Genomic DNA, 15917 nt, shown 5'->3' with positions numbered 1-15917 from the left:
TCAAAGCATGGATTTGGACAGTCGTGATACCCTTAATTAATCGCTGTAACTAACCACACACTTACATGCCTGGTCTCAATCAGAGTGACGTGCCCCCTCCCTCCCCCATCATTCACCTCTGTCAGTGCAGAACAGGGGGGCGGGGCTCTGTGATTGACAGGTCGAAGGGTAGATGTGGTCAGTGAGTGAAGCTTTAATGATCCGTAACAAGCAGACGAGGCAGGTTGTCAGTGGCAACAAAGATCCACAATCGTTACTCCTGCTTGAGTTAGTGTCTGTGAGCGTCTGTGTGTGAAGAGAAAACAGTCAGCCGAATCGGAGGTGATAATTTGTCCCTTTTCATGACCGAAAACCCAGAAAAACTGTCAGTGGAGAGTTCAGTTCAGGTGAGGGATGAGAGAAGTTACAGGTAACAGACTACGGCGAGGTCAAAGGTCAGAGATCACAGCTGATGGAGCAAATTAAAAACTGTTTTGCATTAATAACACGACTTTAAATTAGATTCCACAGCTGCTGGTCTGTCTGCCATTCACATGAATGAGTCTCAGCACACACACACACACACACACACACACACACACACACACACACGCCATGAAGAACAGAATCTACCCGTGATGAATCATTAAAAGTGTGTGTGTGTGTGTGTGCGTGTGTGTTGTACAGAGTGTGTATGTGTGTTTTTTACAGTATGAGTCATTCGGAGCTCAAGAATAGAAAGTGGATGATGCCTTCTGGTGTGTGTGTGTGTGTGTGTGTGTGTGTGTGTGTGTGTGTGTGTGTGTGTGTGTGTGTGTGTGTGTGTATGGTGACCTCTATTGATCACAAGGAGTTAATCAGATTGATGGGTGTCTTGGCGGCAGCTCAGATTTAATAAACCATAGACGGACAGACAGAAACAGACAGCGGGACGGACAGACAGACAGTGACACAGACAGACAGGTAGTTCAGATGAGGTCTCAGCGGTTTGACTTGACAGTTTCATCACAGACTCGACAGTAACCAGCTGATCCTCCATCATGGAGAAACACAGTCTGTTCCTCCCCTGTCAGACACATGTGATGCTGATTTTCTCTGTCAGTCTCACGTCTCACAAGCGCTCGAGTTACCGAGTTGGACTCGATAACAGTTCAGCAGTCCCGGTATCCTAGAAACCGGGGCCGAATTTCTGCCAGATCAGTTGTTGTTTCAAGTCACAACGCCTGATTAATTGCCTCAACAATCAACGATCTGGATGAGATCACAAGACAATCAGATTTCTGAAAGGTTTGAAATTTGTGGCCTGCAGTTTGAGCAGTTCCACAGCGGGATTTCCCTCACGGCTGCTGTCAAAAGATTGGTTTATAAACTGCAGTGAGCTTTTTTTAATATTACTGAAATAGTAAAACTGTATCTTGGCTGAGACTGTGCTGTGGTTATAGGGATGTAACAGCACTAAAATCTCAAGGTACGTTAAAACCATGATAAAAAGTCCACATACGATGCTTATCGTGATATTGAAAAACAAAGAAAAACAATGATTTGAAAAGATGTCCTTTATTAAATGTATAAAATTTGGTTTTCCTCTTAACTTGTTAAGTGTTTCTGCTTTAAAATAAAAGTAGCCAGCCCAACCTAAGGTCTTTGGCAATGACTGTTTGAATTGTACAATTACAAAACAAAAACAATGCAGCAGTCAGTAGGAGTCCTTTTACAAAATAACATAAAAATAATAAAATAATATAATCCAACATGTAATATCAGGGTAGATATCATCATATTCTGGTGCGGTATTGAGCGGAGGTGTCGTGATTCTCAATATTCACGATTCAATCGCACTTTCAATTTTCGAGGTCATGATGTAAGAAAATCTTCTAACACTGATGTAGCTCTGAGCAATATATTGATATTATATTGTATCGTGATATGACAGTAGATATTGTGATGCTGTTTCTGTACAGTTATGCTTAATGCCTGCCACCATGTCAGCGTGCAAAAAAATTACTGGGAGATCCTGTGATTGATTTCAATTTGATTCCAATATTGAAACTTAAAGTTCATTTCAATTTTGATTTAGAGCTATTACTCAGACATTTTTTATTACAATATTGAATATTTGATGCATTATTACATCTCTACTGTGATAGAAGATTGAACTTTGCTGCAGAACACAAACCAAATTATCAGCCAGTGTTGCACAGGTTTACAGTCCCAATAAATTAATTATATCATGTTACTTTCAAAATGGCAGCGCGCAGGACACAGCAGCTCTAACAGCCCCGTGCTATGTGCTCGTTTTCATTTACATATGTGTCGGCACATTACTGACAATAAATTTCAATTAACTAATTGAATCGAACTGATTTGCTTTCGTTTTCTCCAAGCTCACAATCACCTTCATTAGTTGCAAATGGATATGTTCAGTTCACTCTTCACAACATGAGCACGTTTATGCACAACACTCCTGCCTGCATCTTCCAACCATCTGCAGCTCAATGTTTGTTTTTGTCTTCTTACTTTATCATCATTGTAGAACTGCACAAAGTAAAGCTGTCTTTCTCTCCTTCTCTAAACATCGAGGATATGGTCATTTTGTTTGAATGAATTTCACTGTTAAATGTGAGCTCCATGTAATGGCTGGTCCATTGATCTGTACAGTGTTTGCAGGTTCTGGCTGTCCAGACATACCATTGCGGAGTGCAAGCTAACACAACATACACAATTAATGAAACTGTACAGTGTGTTCCAGCTTTAAATTGAATAAGCTCACAGTAATGTAAAGGCTGCAGGTTAAGGAAACAGAGAAAGAGGGTTTTATTGTGCAATTTGTTATGAGAGCAGTGCCATTCTTGTCACTGGTAAGAAAGGTCAAGGGACACAACACATGCATACAAAAGTTGTTAATTAGTTGCTAATTAGTGGCTATTTGTAAGACTAGTGGAGCTAGATATGCAGATTTGGCATTCAGATGCTGATCATGTTGGGCAGCTATTGTATACTCACCAAAATTATAAACGCAACAGTTTTCTTTTTGCTACCTTTTTTCATTTCTTCTGTGCAGACAAGATGTCTACTTCTGTCAAATTTTGTTCACAAATTTGTTAAAATCTGTGAAAAAGACATTAATTAGGCACCAAACTATCGCTATGTCACACAGGGCAACAGATACCGAATTCTTTTCCCAGGAGGACAAAGTCATGATCTGCCCTACTCTGCCTCTGATTGGCTAGAACTCATTGCATTGGTTGGTTGGTTAGGTTGAGGCATGAGCAGTGATTGGTTAGAGTCAGGGTAAGAATATCATGATAAGCCAGTCAGAGGCAGAGTAGTAAATTGGTACCTGTAGCCTGATGTGAAATAGCCATAGTTCAGTGCCTTTTAGCTGCTCATTTTAAAGTGTCCTTTTATTGTGACCAGTCTAAGACACACCTGTGCTGGTTAATCAGCATCTCTACACATGAATACATGGAAGTACTGGAAGTACTGGAAGTTTACTTCATGAAGAGTGCCCCACATATTAACAGAAACGACTCAGTTCCCGAAAACTTTGAAAACTTTCCTACATCTATTTTTTTTTTCAGAAGTTTATTCCACAGAATTTCAACACTTAAATACGGCAGAGGTCCATTTTTTCTCTTTCTACGTTATCTATTTCTTGCTATTGTCACAACCAACATCTACTACGTAAAACTTTACGTTGATATCGCCATCGATACAGGTACCTTCAATAGTCACTGACGGCCACTGTCTAACATCGTCAGTCCAGTTATTCATGCTGTCCCTGTCGGCAGGCAACAGCAGACAGCATGTCCACAAAGGAAGCTGAAAAAAACTCGTTTCAACGGAAACCACAAGAAAAATCTCCTGATAATTTCACAAATCTTGGATTCCCTTCTTGGCAAAGGAGAGGCACTCCCTAACACAGATTCTAACAAATCTGTGACCAAAAAACTTTGAGAGAAATAAGCTTTTTGTGTGCGCAGAAGAGGTCGTAGGTCTCTTATTCCAACTCATGAAAAATGGGAACAAAAACAAAAAGTGTTGTTTTTATATTCTTGAGTAAAGTTCAGCTTGTGCAGTTAAGTCTCACAAAGGTCTCATAGATGCATGGGTTGCAAGTACATGCTTTGGTTTTAAATCCCAGTTGAATATTTAAAATCTGGTGAAATGGGTCCCTGCGGTTTGTCATAAAGCTGCATTCAGTGTCGCTGCTTTAACCACAGATCTTTTAAATGAAGTTGTTAAGTGAAAAGTTATCCTAACAGATAGGAAAGACCGCAAATACTATGAAAATACAGTAACAGCCAGGTTGCAAAGACACATTGAAATGCATCAGCTCAGTTTATCACAGGGAAATGCTTCAGGTCTGTGATGTGAGTAGACCTACAGGTGTGACCAGCAGCAGTCTGGTGTGGCTGGTCGACTGTAAGCTGAGCCTGTGTTTGATATGCTCGGTCACACACAGGTGGCGTGCACGACCGCAGAGAGGAGGAAGGTTTATTTTGTTCTGCAGTAATGGACGATCACCAGCTCTGGTCTGTCTCTGCAGAGAGCAGACAGGAAATAAAGCAGGGTTTTGGGGTTTTGTTTCATTAGCTTTCAGCTGAGCTCACCTTCGATGTTTACACAGCCAAACAACAACCAACTACTGGAGCCACACATCAGGTATAACTGTACCAGATTTTGTCTTTTCTCCACCCGTCGTCCTTCTCAACAGAGAAGATGATTGTTAGCTTCAAACCAAGAAAGAGCAGGTCAGAGGTCACAGGCCAATATTCCTGTCCCTCCAGAATGATGAACATGATGATAAAATGCAGATAAAGAGAGAGATTCCACATCCACTAACAGGCAGAAAACTGTTTCCTGAACGCTAACAAGCCAAATAACCAAATAAGTGACAGGCTAATTATCTAACAACCTCGGCTCCCTGACTAATTAGCTCACTAACTAACTAGAAAAACAACTAAAAGGCTAACAAACAAGCTGGATAACACTGGACCAAAACAGTTTAAATTGGAGACACAGCCATCTTTCTGGGAGGAACAAAATTTTAGAATTTAGACAGAAAAGGTCTCTTATTTCTGTATGGCAGGCATTGATCGGTATAAAAGAAGAACAGGCCGTTGCTCTGGACGCAGATTTTTTTTTCCCATAAAATCATTTTAAAATCAATATTTTGTGTCAAATTATTTATGTATTTTGGCAGGTAAGCATGTAGTAAGTGTGATAATGTAAAGCGAGTAGTACATTATTGTTAAATAAACCCCTTCAGAACTATTCAGGAACATCCTGTCAGGTTTTGTTTCACAATAATGGCCTGTTCACTGTACATTATCCCTCATTTATGTGACTTCTTTGGCCTTTTGGGGGCAGAAGAACGAACTGAAAACACAGCACCAATATGAAGTATGGGGTTATTATGGCAAACAAATTAGCATCAGTTACTTATTTCACATTCAGACAGACACAAAGCAACATTAACACTCATTTGGAGTTGTGTTTGTGCCCTCCTGATTAATGTAAATCAAATATTTACTCATTTTTTAGCTCTGTTTTTGGGTCCCACCGTCTCCTGAGAAAAATGTCTCTGTAGCTCTTTAGCTGCTACAGTCGACACAGTTGTTAATGCTGTCTGTCTGATTGTTTTGTTGCTGGGTAGGTAGTGAACAGGGAGGTTATCAGCTGCCAACTGTGGCCTAAAAAAAGCAAAATGAGCTGAAAGACGCTAAAATGTACTGTACAGCTTGTATTCTTCACGCATGTTTTCATCCAAATTTAATAATAAACGCATGTTGCAATGTTTTTAAGCATTTTTTGCAATGAAATTGAGGGAACAAGTGAAGATTGCAAAAGAAAGTTCAAGATTTTTTTTGTTTGATTCATTAAAATCAAAGGCAATGCGTACCAGGGAGAAGTGCTCTGTGTTTTCTCAGTAACCTCACCAAAAAGGCTCAGAATTATAAAAATTATAAGAAAATCTGCTTTGTTTGTAGATGAAGAGGGTCACTTGGGGGATATTCCACAAGAAAGCAAAATGTTTTTGGAGACCAAACTCAGTCAAAATTGAACAAAATGATCAAATATTAAAGATGCACAGAGCGTTGATAAATGTCAACAACACTGACAAATGTGCTCTTTTCAGTAACCGCGATATATGAATGTAAAAAATAGTGAATAATCAAACAAAATATTGAGTTCATTGAAACATACATGTATTATGTTTGCACAGGGGGACTGCTACGACTGGTATAACTCACAGGAAGCAACAACGATTAGTCAAATTTGCTGAAAAGTTTGGAGAAAATTGCAAGATAGTGCAGAATTCACAGGGATTCGTTGAATTTGCGTGAACTGTTGCGACCCCAACAACTCTCTGATTATAGAGCCATGAGCGGAAACAGCTGATCAGTCATGTTAATATTTGCTACGTCAGATCTCTCAATAAGAGCATCAGCTATTTTTTTTTAGAAAAAGACAAAAAGCCCTCAAGCGAGCGTAAAAACTTTGCTGCAAAGTTGAGGAAGTTTGTTGATTCCATCAATACGCATAAAAATACACTGATGGAAACACGGCTATTGTCATTAATATTAATTAGTGCAGCTCTAAGGAACAATTTTACCTTTTTACTTTTGATATTTGATCAAATAATGTGCAGATACAAGTCTAAGTCACTATTAGAAAATGTATATTGATTATTTTGGTGGTGTGGAGTGTGATGGCACTTCTTCAAAATCTACTAGGGTTCTGATTGTACCTCATTTGTGGAACAGTATTTCTAGAATTAAGTACTTTACTGTAAATGTACTTCCCATACATGTTCTGAGTTAGTATATGAGGACTGTAGACTACGGACTATGATTACGATTTTGCGCCACTAAACGATAAATCATCCACGATGTACTTTAAGCATAAATTTAGTTTCCTGCTGAATCGATCTTTTCATCTAACTTTTCATACCCAGGCTATCACTGCAAGCTCTCACCCTGCGGCGAGCCATATCCCTCTCTAGTTTTTTGTCTTCATTATATTCTCTATTTACAGAGGGATCAGAAAGTTTGAAGAACCCCACAAGTTTTAATCATTCATTCAGAAAGACATCAGGACTTCTAAACTTCACTCGAACACTTCTCTGACTCCAAATCCAGCTTTGCTGTTAAACTTTCCTCCCAGTTCGCTGCTGGTGCGTTCAAACAACAACATGTAGGAGCTCCGTGACACAAACAGCACAGAGAGAGCGCACTACAGCAGTAAAACTTTTGAAATGAAGAAAGTTAACTTTACACTGTCCACTCTGATCCTAACATGAATACTAAGAATACTTACATGGATATATTAAGGTTGCTGAAGCCTAGTGTAAACCTGTCATGATACCAGAATTTTAAACTTTGCAACAATACTGGTATTAAAAAACAATAATCAATAGCTATTCCAAGACCAAGACAAAAAGGAAAAAAAAAAGTCCAAGGCACATATAATATGACTTATTTTCTGTTTTTTTATTAACATTGTGCACACAGTGCTGGGAGAGACAATGTCAGTGAACACTGTCTGGTTTTGTTGCAGCCAAATTTCAGGCAGGACAATAAAGACTGACCTGAATCGAGGTCTTGAATGAGCACTTAGATCATTTCTTTTATAGCTTTGGTAACTTTTGGTACTACAATTAGGGGATACTGTATAATTTTAAACATGTGGCATCAAAAAACTATGTATACTTAAATATTTTTGACTTGCTTACTTCCTGTAGAGAACATATTATAATTCACAGGACCCTGTAATGAGAGATATTTCACTCCAGCAGACATTACATTACTGTACTTCTGGTGATTGGGTTGGATGATGATGGCTGGATGCGTTCCAGGTTTTACGTCATGGTGTCCCTTGATGGACATTGTTTGATGTTATACTGCAGGGTGAGTTTTAGCAGTGTCTCACTGTGTTTCTGTCGTACTCTCAGCTGCCACAAGATGTAAAAGTCATATTTCTGCCAACTGAAGTGGATCTAAAGGAGAAATCTCTAATATATTTACTGTAATAAATCATAAAATGACCGTGATATGTCATCAGAGATAAAGGAAACATGCTAAGTTGAAATTATCGCTTCTCTAATAGCAGTGCTGCAGCTGCGGTGTCCTTTCAAATTTCTATTCTGGGCCAAAAAAAAAGTTTTAATTTGACTGTTTCATTAATTAGAGCTCAAATTAATGCTGGATGTTTGCCGAATGAGTAAGTGTCCATTTATGAGTCGTTACGAATCATTAATAATCTTTCAGAGGGAGCAGATGTTTAGAGCGGTTAAATTGAGCAAACTGTTAACGGAGTTTGGAAAGCAGTCTGCAGACAGCTGATCAACTTACAGTGTAGGAACAACATCATCGCTTGTTCTTGTCAGTTTACGACGCTGCATTCATCCTGCGCTCCTGCAGCGTTCCTGCAGCCTGCAGAGCTCTCTGCTTGCTTCAAAACTGTATAGTAAATAAGATTTCAACCTATTTAATTTACAGTCTGCAGCTTCAACTCGCTGTTTGGCCTGCTTTACTCATTTCTGCACATGCAATTGCTGCATATTGCTCCTTTAACTATTAGTGTATTTCAGTTCTGTTACTTTAGTCAAGCGTTACTTAAACATAAACATATAATAAACTCATGTTCATTTACTAATATTTTACTGCAGGAGTCAATGAGTTTGTTGTGCAGATTCAACTAAATCAATTCAATAATTCAAGGACAGTTCAACTGAGAAAACAGTAAACAGTGATGGAAAGTAACTAAGCACTTTTACTGAAGAACAACACTGACACACAAACCTGAGGTACCTGTAATTGAGAGTGTCCATTTTTTGCAAATTCATACTTCCACTTCAGGAAATCTCAGAATCAAATATTATCATTTTACTCCACTACATTGATCATCTATCAGCATTATATCATCATTTGTCAATGCTTTAGTTACTTTATAATTTTTCACACCCTTCCTGTCCAGTGAAAACCCTTTATTTCCAGATGTGCTGATGTTGAATGTTTGTGATAAACTGAAGTGTTGGTGGAAAAAATTCAACTTCTTCTTAAAGTAAATAAACTACTTAAAACCTTTCTTGGTTGAGCTGGAAAATCTGAAAACAGGCTGTTTTTCTGACACCATGAAAAGTTTACTTTTAGAGATACGTGGTTTTCACTGAAGAGCGACACAACAAGCATATAATGATCTCATAGACCATGATGCATTGCTGTAAATTCAACTGCCTGACAGTGCAAAGTTCACTGTAAAACATCATACAGGATTATAGTGGGATCAACTGATTTTTTCCTGTTAACTTAACATAAATATATATGTTTAAATGCTCACAAGTTATATCAATTTAAAATTTCTAGTATTTATTTTCAGATCACTTCAGAACTTGAGTTGTTCTTTTGAGCTGAATCAATGTACTGCTGTGAGTTCATTAAATTAGGTTTCAAAAGAAATGTGTTCATCAGACTTCCCAGAATGCAGTTTTTCAGAGTTAAACTCTGTTCAACCCCCTTTTTTTAGTTTGAAGAAACATACTGTGCATCTTTCATACATGTTAAGATAAATCATGGCTGTCTCTTTTAATTATAGTTTAAAAGATGTTAACCGTGATTTAAGATCGGTTTCAAATTCATTCTGTACAATGTAAATCATTTGAAGCATGCTCAACATAATTAGTTCAAAGTTGTCTAATGTTCATGTCTCTTATTTGATCACAGCAGTGCATTCATTCATTTCATCATTTCAAGTCAAAAGTTTTCAAGTCAGAACAAAACATGCAAGGAAATAAAAACTAAAAATTTTAAGTTGAATTAACTTGAGAATAATAATAAAGCTACATATCTATGTTAAGTTAATGATGTTTTATAGTGTACCGTAATGCATTTAGTTAATTCAACTTAATTTCATGAGCTCATTAAACTTCACTGTTTGTCAAATTCACTTAGTATTCACTTAGTTTTACATTTTCAAAAAAAAAAAAGAGAGAGAGAGATGAAATGAGATGACTTTGAGCCAAATATTCAACCCATGTAGAGACAATTCACCTCTTTAAGGCAGCAGCAGAACTTATATTTATGAGTTGAACCAGCTTAAAATGATTTACAGTGTAAAATTAGCTCAACTTTGAACATCTACAGCAGTAAAATGCAACATGCACTTTATTGCACCAGTAATATTAATCCAAAAACATCATATATAATAGTAAAACACTGACAAGGTCCATTTCAATGCATAATGAGCACTTTTAATTTTTGATGAAAGAGGTGCTGATTATCATTTGTTATTACTAGTACTGTATCGAAGTTTAAAATTCTGGTATTTTTAGTTCAGACAGAAGAGATAAACCTAATAAAAAGGTACTATAAGGTCACTACAGACTCTCTAATTAGTAGCACAGCAATATTATATGAGCACTGACACTCTGACACCCTGAAGGAATACAAAATATTACACACAACGGTTCCAGCCAGGATTATTATAATATCCTATTAGTCTATCCTATAGCCAACACTATACATAACAATACAGCCACACAGCACCCTGTAGGAACATTACAGAAATATTACAAGGATATTATAGGATATTACACAGCAGTGGGTGCCTTAAAGTAATAATACAGACATTACATACGACTATGATAATGAAGCATGAGCATAAACATAATCAAAAGGTGCCATAAGGTCACTAAGAACCGAGCAGCACAGACACATTACAGATTACAGGTCACTGTAGGAATATTATAGCCCACTAACTCAATTGTTTTTCCATTTTCAAAACTCATAAGATGAATTTGAACCAAATATTTAGCACATTTTCCAGGCAGCAGTTTTTAAGTTGAACCAGTTTAAAATTATTTACAGTGTAAAATGAGCTCAAACTCAAACATCTACAGCAGTAAGATGCAACACACACATTAAAGCAGCAGTAATATTAATCCAAAAACATCAGATACAAGAGTAAAACACTGACGGGGACTATTTTATTGCAGAATTCGATATTGGAGCTGCAATGATTATTCATTCAATTATTAACAGACAGTCAATTAATCATTTTGAGTTTTTTTTTTTTATATAAAATGTCCAGTCTAGTTGCAGCTCCTGTTGATACTTAACATTTTGCTGATAATTATATACTTGTACTTGAGGTTTTAAATGCAGGTCATTTACTTGTAATGGAGTATTTTCACGGTGTGGTATTAGTATTTTTACTTCAGTAAAGGATCTGAAGGTTGTCAAAAGTATCAATACTTAAGTACTTTTTCTAAATCATGTTTAAAGTTTCGTAACTTTCTTTCTGCTGTATCAGAATGTTCCAGAACTACCTTGTTTAGACTAGAAGAAATTATTCCTACATGAAACTGCTCACAACAAGGTCTGTGAATTATCTTGAGTAACCGGGTTATGATTTTTAGGGGGGGGGTTTCATCTCTACGGCTGATATCTCCGAAACTCTGCAACTCACACCAAACAAAATCTCACTGGATAACCAACACGACAGTCCAGGGGAAAGTGAGTATTTTTGAATTTGGGGTGCACTTACCCTTTAAAATGATTTACAGTGAAAATTATCTCAACCATAAACATCTACATAAGTAAAATCCATCATAAACATAACTGCAGTAATAAAATTAAACCAAAAATATTATATATAATATTGAAACACTGACAGCTTTTTACAATCAGTACTTTTACTTTTGATCATTTAATTAACGTTCACATGTTCAGATAACTCACATTTTTAAGCCACCAGGGGAACTTGAATATTTAGGTTGCACAATAAGTACATTTTGCTGATAATACTTCCATATTTTACTTAAGTAAGATTTTAAATGCAGGACTACAATTACAATTAGTAAAAAATCTGATAACTTCTTCCACCACTGCTGATACAGACGCCACATGTATATAATAACTTTTTTTTTTTTTTTAGTTCAAACAGAGGGATAAACTTAAATAAAAAGGTGCCATAAGGTCACTGCAGACTCACTAATTAGTAGCACAGACGCACTTTGGCTCAGTGTGGAGGCATTATAGCAATATTATGTGAGCAGTGAAACTCCCTGACACCCTGTAGGAATACAAAATATTACACACAACGGTTCCAGCCGGGATTATCATATCCTATAGACACTATACATAACAATACAGGCTTCACAGCACCCTGGAGGAACATTACGGAAATATTACAAGGATATTATAGAGCAGTGGGCACCTCAAAGTAATAATATTGGAACTATATATAGCTATGATAATGAAGAATGAGCATAAACATAATCAAAAGGTGCCATAAGGTCACTAAGGACCGAGCAGCAAAGACACCACAGGTCACTGTAGGAATATCATAAGACATGAGACTGAAAACTCACATTAAAAGCACACTAAAGACAAAGAATACTGCAATGTAACAGAAAACATGAGCAAATTATAGGACTAGAGGAGACTAGAACTCAGCCTTGAGACAACAGAAGCATGACTAACACAGTATAGGAGTGTTATAGGAACATAAAGCAGACAATGTCCCTGTAAAGACGCATTCGGAGCTGCACAGACACACTGTCAGAGCTTAGAGGAATATCACAGAGGACTGTCAACACAAACTGAGCTGTGGAACAACACAAGCATGACTGACACACTACAGGAACATTATAGGAATATCACAGAGGTGACCGGAGCTGTTAAAGGCGCAGAGAAAGGCGCATACGGAGCGTCACGAGCCTCAGAGTATCACTATAGGATTAATATAGAAGAAAGAAAGGGAAACGTACTGGAATGGCGAAGATGGAGACTCCTCTACCTCTGCCTCTTCTTCCTCCTCTCCTCTTTCTCGCTCTGCTCGGGAAGTCTGCAGCCTTCTTCACTCTCTCTCCCTCTCTCTCACTCTCTCTCACACACACACACACACACGCACACACTCTCTTTTGTCGCTGTGATATTTGGCCGTGCCTTCATTGGGATGGAGGAGGAGGAGGAGGAGGAGGAGGAGGGATGAGAGCAGGGAGGAGAGAGGAGGAGGAGGAGGAGGAGGAGGAGGAGGAGGAGGGGGGAGACCCAGACACACAGATAGGAGGGAGTAGAGGAGGATGATGATGGTGGTGATGATGAAGATGGTGGAGGGAGAATCAGACACTGCAGCAGTGAGAGGAGGAAGAAGAAGAAGAAGAAGAAGACGGCGGGTTTACCTCTCTCTCTCCTTCCTCCTCTTCCTTTTTCCTCTTTTCTCTTTATTTCTCGGGGGCGCGCACGCAGACACGGCGGCGGCGGCGACGCGCCCGATGGAGAGCGAACAAGCGATCAGGAGGCGAGGGGGAGGTGGGGGGGATGTGCAGGCAGGCTCTCTCCAAGGATGGCAACGCATTCCCTGTCTCTCTCTCTCTCCCTCTCTCTCTCTCTCTCCCTGAATTAATTCAAAGCATGTAGACGGCGCGTGTGTGAGTGTGTGTGTGTGTGTGTGGCAGCCCTGCAGTCAGTCTCTGGGTGTTGTTTTGATTTTCCAGCCCGCAGACCAGATCACACACACACACACACACACACACACACACACACACACACACACACACACACACACAAGTCTCTATAGGCGTTGAAATGCATCAGTGTGTAATTTCCTTTGTTCAGCTCTGCAACACAGCAGTTAGACTCCAATTTAGACTGTAACTTTATTATTATTAGTTGCACTATCTAACCATTCATATTGCTAAATCTGAAGTTTAACAGATCATTAATAAACCATTAATTAAAGGAGAAATCTGTAATGTATTTACTGTAATAAACCATAAAACAATCATGATATGTCATCAGAGGTTAGGGAAGTTGAAATACTTGCCTCTCTGACAGCAACACTACAGTCGCATTGTCCTCCTTTATATTTCCAGTTCATTTTAATTAGAGTTAAAATGAATGCCGAATGTTGGCCGAATTAGTAAGACTCTGTTTATGAGTCGAAAGAAATCATTAGCAATCTTGTAGAAGGAGTAAATGTTTAAAACGGTTCAATTGAGCAAAATGTTAATGGACTTTGGCAGGCAGGCAGTCAGACAGGCAGCCACTTTTTTTTTCACAGCAGTGGGCTTCTGTTGTCAGGATAACGGGCTTAACTTTTACATTGACAGACAACTGACAGTTATAAACAGCTGATCAACTTACAGTGGAGGAGTTGCTGTTGTTGCTTCTTATCGTCAGTTCACGATGGTGCATTCGCCTTGCGCTCCTGCAGAGCCTCTGCTGCCTGCCTGTCTCTGGCATTTCTGGGGAGGAGAAAAAAATTAGTTTCAACCATAGATTGTGTTTTAAATAGGGATTCAACCTATTTAATATACGGTCTATGGCTCCAGCTCACTATTTGGACAGCAGGACTCATTTTTGCAGTTGTTGCATATTGTTCCTTTAAAATAACTTGTAGGTTGTCAGATTGTTAAAAATCCTTTTAGTGTCCTCCCCTGGCACGACACTTTGTTTGTCTTTTAGCTCTCTAATTCATTAGGAAGGACCACCCAATGGACTGTTTGACTACCTGCTCAAAAAGGGCAGCACAGCATCTGGACCAAATACAGAGTTTACAAAATCCAAGATTAAGGGGATAGTTTGGATTTTTTGAAGGTGAACTGTATGAGTTATCCATAGTCAGCGTTTTACCTACAGTAGATGGCGATCGGCACGACCCCACTTTGGAGAAGCAGTTGGTTTAAGAAGCTAAGCAATCTTCTTCAATTCTTCTTTTCAACAGGAAATTGCTGTTATATAAGTCAAATATCATCCTCTCCAAACCAACCAGACTCCACTGGCAAAAACAGTAGTTTTACCCGTCCAAACATGGAAGTTGCCAGACTACTACTTGTCATAGTTTTGGGCTTCTGCTCAGTTACTTTTTGTTATACTTAAGACTCTTCCATCATGTGTCTTTGTTTACTTTACCTCCTGTCTTTGTCTTTTTATGATTAGTTCCCTGTGAATTTAGTCTGTGTGTCTTCCCTCCTTCGTTGTCAGTTCATCTTTGTTTTCATGTCAAGCGTTCCAGCCCTTGTCCCAGCGTTTCTCTGTGTTTTTGACTTCTGTTTAGTTTCTGGACTTTCTGCTGATCTATTGGACTTTTGATTTCCTGTCGGCTCCTTTTTGGATTTTGATTGCGTTTGGGCTGTTTATCCTGATTGTGACTAGGGCTGCACAATTAATCAAAATATTATTGCAAAATGGCCGAGTGCAATATCCAAATCGCAGAAGCTGCTTTTTTTTTTTGATAAAGGTAAAGAATGTGATATAACGGAATTATAATGACGCACTGTAGTGCTGCAGAGATGCCCTGGCCTTTGCCTGCCTGACTACCCGTGAGCCTTCTGCTGTATTTTTGATTCCACACATTGAACCATTTAAAGTGCACCAGCTCTGCCTGGTCTGCATTTTGAGTCCATCTTCCTGCGTGACAAACTGTGACACCGTTGCCACAATCAGTGTGTTTTTGTTATCGTCTGACTTCAGTGTTTTAAAGGGTTAGTTCACCGAAGTCACACAATAACACAAACTAACTGCTCGAAGCAGCTGTAGAGCAGCAACTCCTCTGATCTGTGAAGTAAAATTAGGAGTTAGGTGGTTTTGTAGAAAGCGATATTTTTCTTATATAACGGCAGTTTCCCATCAGAAAAAGTTGTCTGACAGCACGGTAAAGCAGCGAAAATATTCTAAATATACCATACAGTTAAACTACCATTAACTTTTTCAGGTGGCTAAAATATGTTCTGCTGCTGACCCTTTCCACAGCAGTACATTGCTTCACTTCCTACTAGAACCAGGCAAATATATAGCTCTTGGAGCTATCGGTGTTGAGGTACATGTCTGCATTTTATGTATATTTTATTTTTTTTCTTAATTCAGGTTGTTCTACATGTGTGTTTTTTTATTCATGACAATTTATAATTATTAAAAATATGAGTGACA

General features: G+C 38.5%; 1 protein-coding gene across 5 annotated transcripts in view; it reads right to left on the bottom strand.

Annotated features, from left to right (window-relative positions):
- The window catches only part of myt1la (myelin transcription factor 1-like, a), a 103716-nt gene extending 90823 nt beyond the window's left edge, over positions 1-12893 (bottom strand). For all 5 annotated transcript variants that reach the window (XM_084737764.1, XM_084737769.1, XM_084737767.1 and 2 more), the window contains exon 1: positions 12755-12893. The gene's annotated coding sequence lies outside the window, so the exon portion shown is untranslated. The remainder of the gene's footprint in view (positions 1-12754) is intronic.
- Between the last annotated feature and the right edge of the window lie 3024 nt (positions 12894-15917).

The sequence above is a fragment of the Lutjanus erythropterus genome, chromosome 15 (assembly GCF_056507025.1).
Source record: "Lutjanus erythropterus isolate fLutEry1 chromosome 15, fLutEry1.hap2, whole genome shotgun sequence".
In the NCBI taxonomy this organism is placed as follows: Eukaryota; Metazoa; Chordata; class Actinopteri; order Lutjaniformes; family Lutjanidae; genus Lutjanus; species Lutjanus erythropterus.
This window is presented reverse-complemented; position numbering and strand designations above follow the sequence as displayed.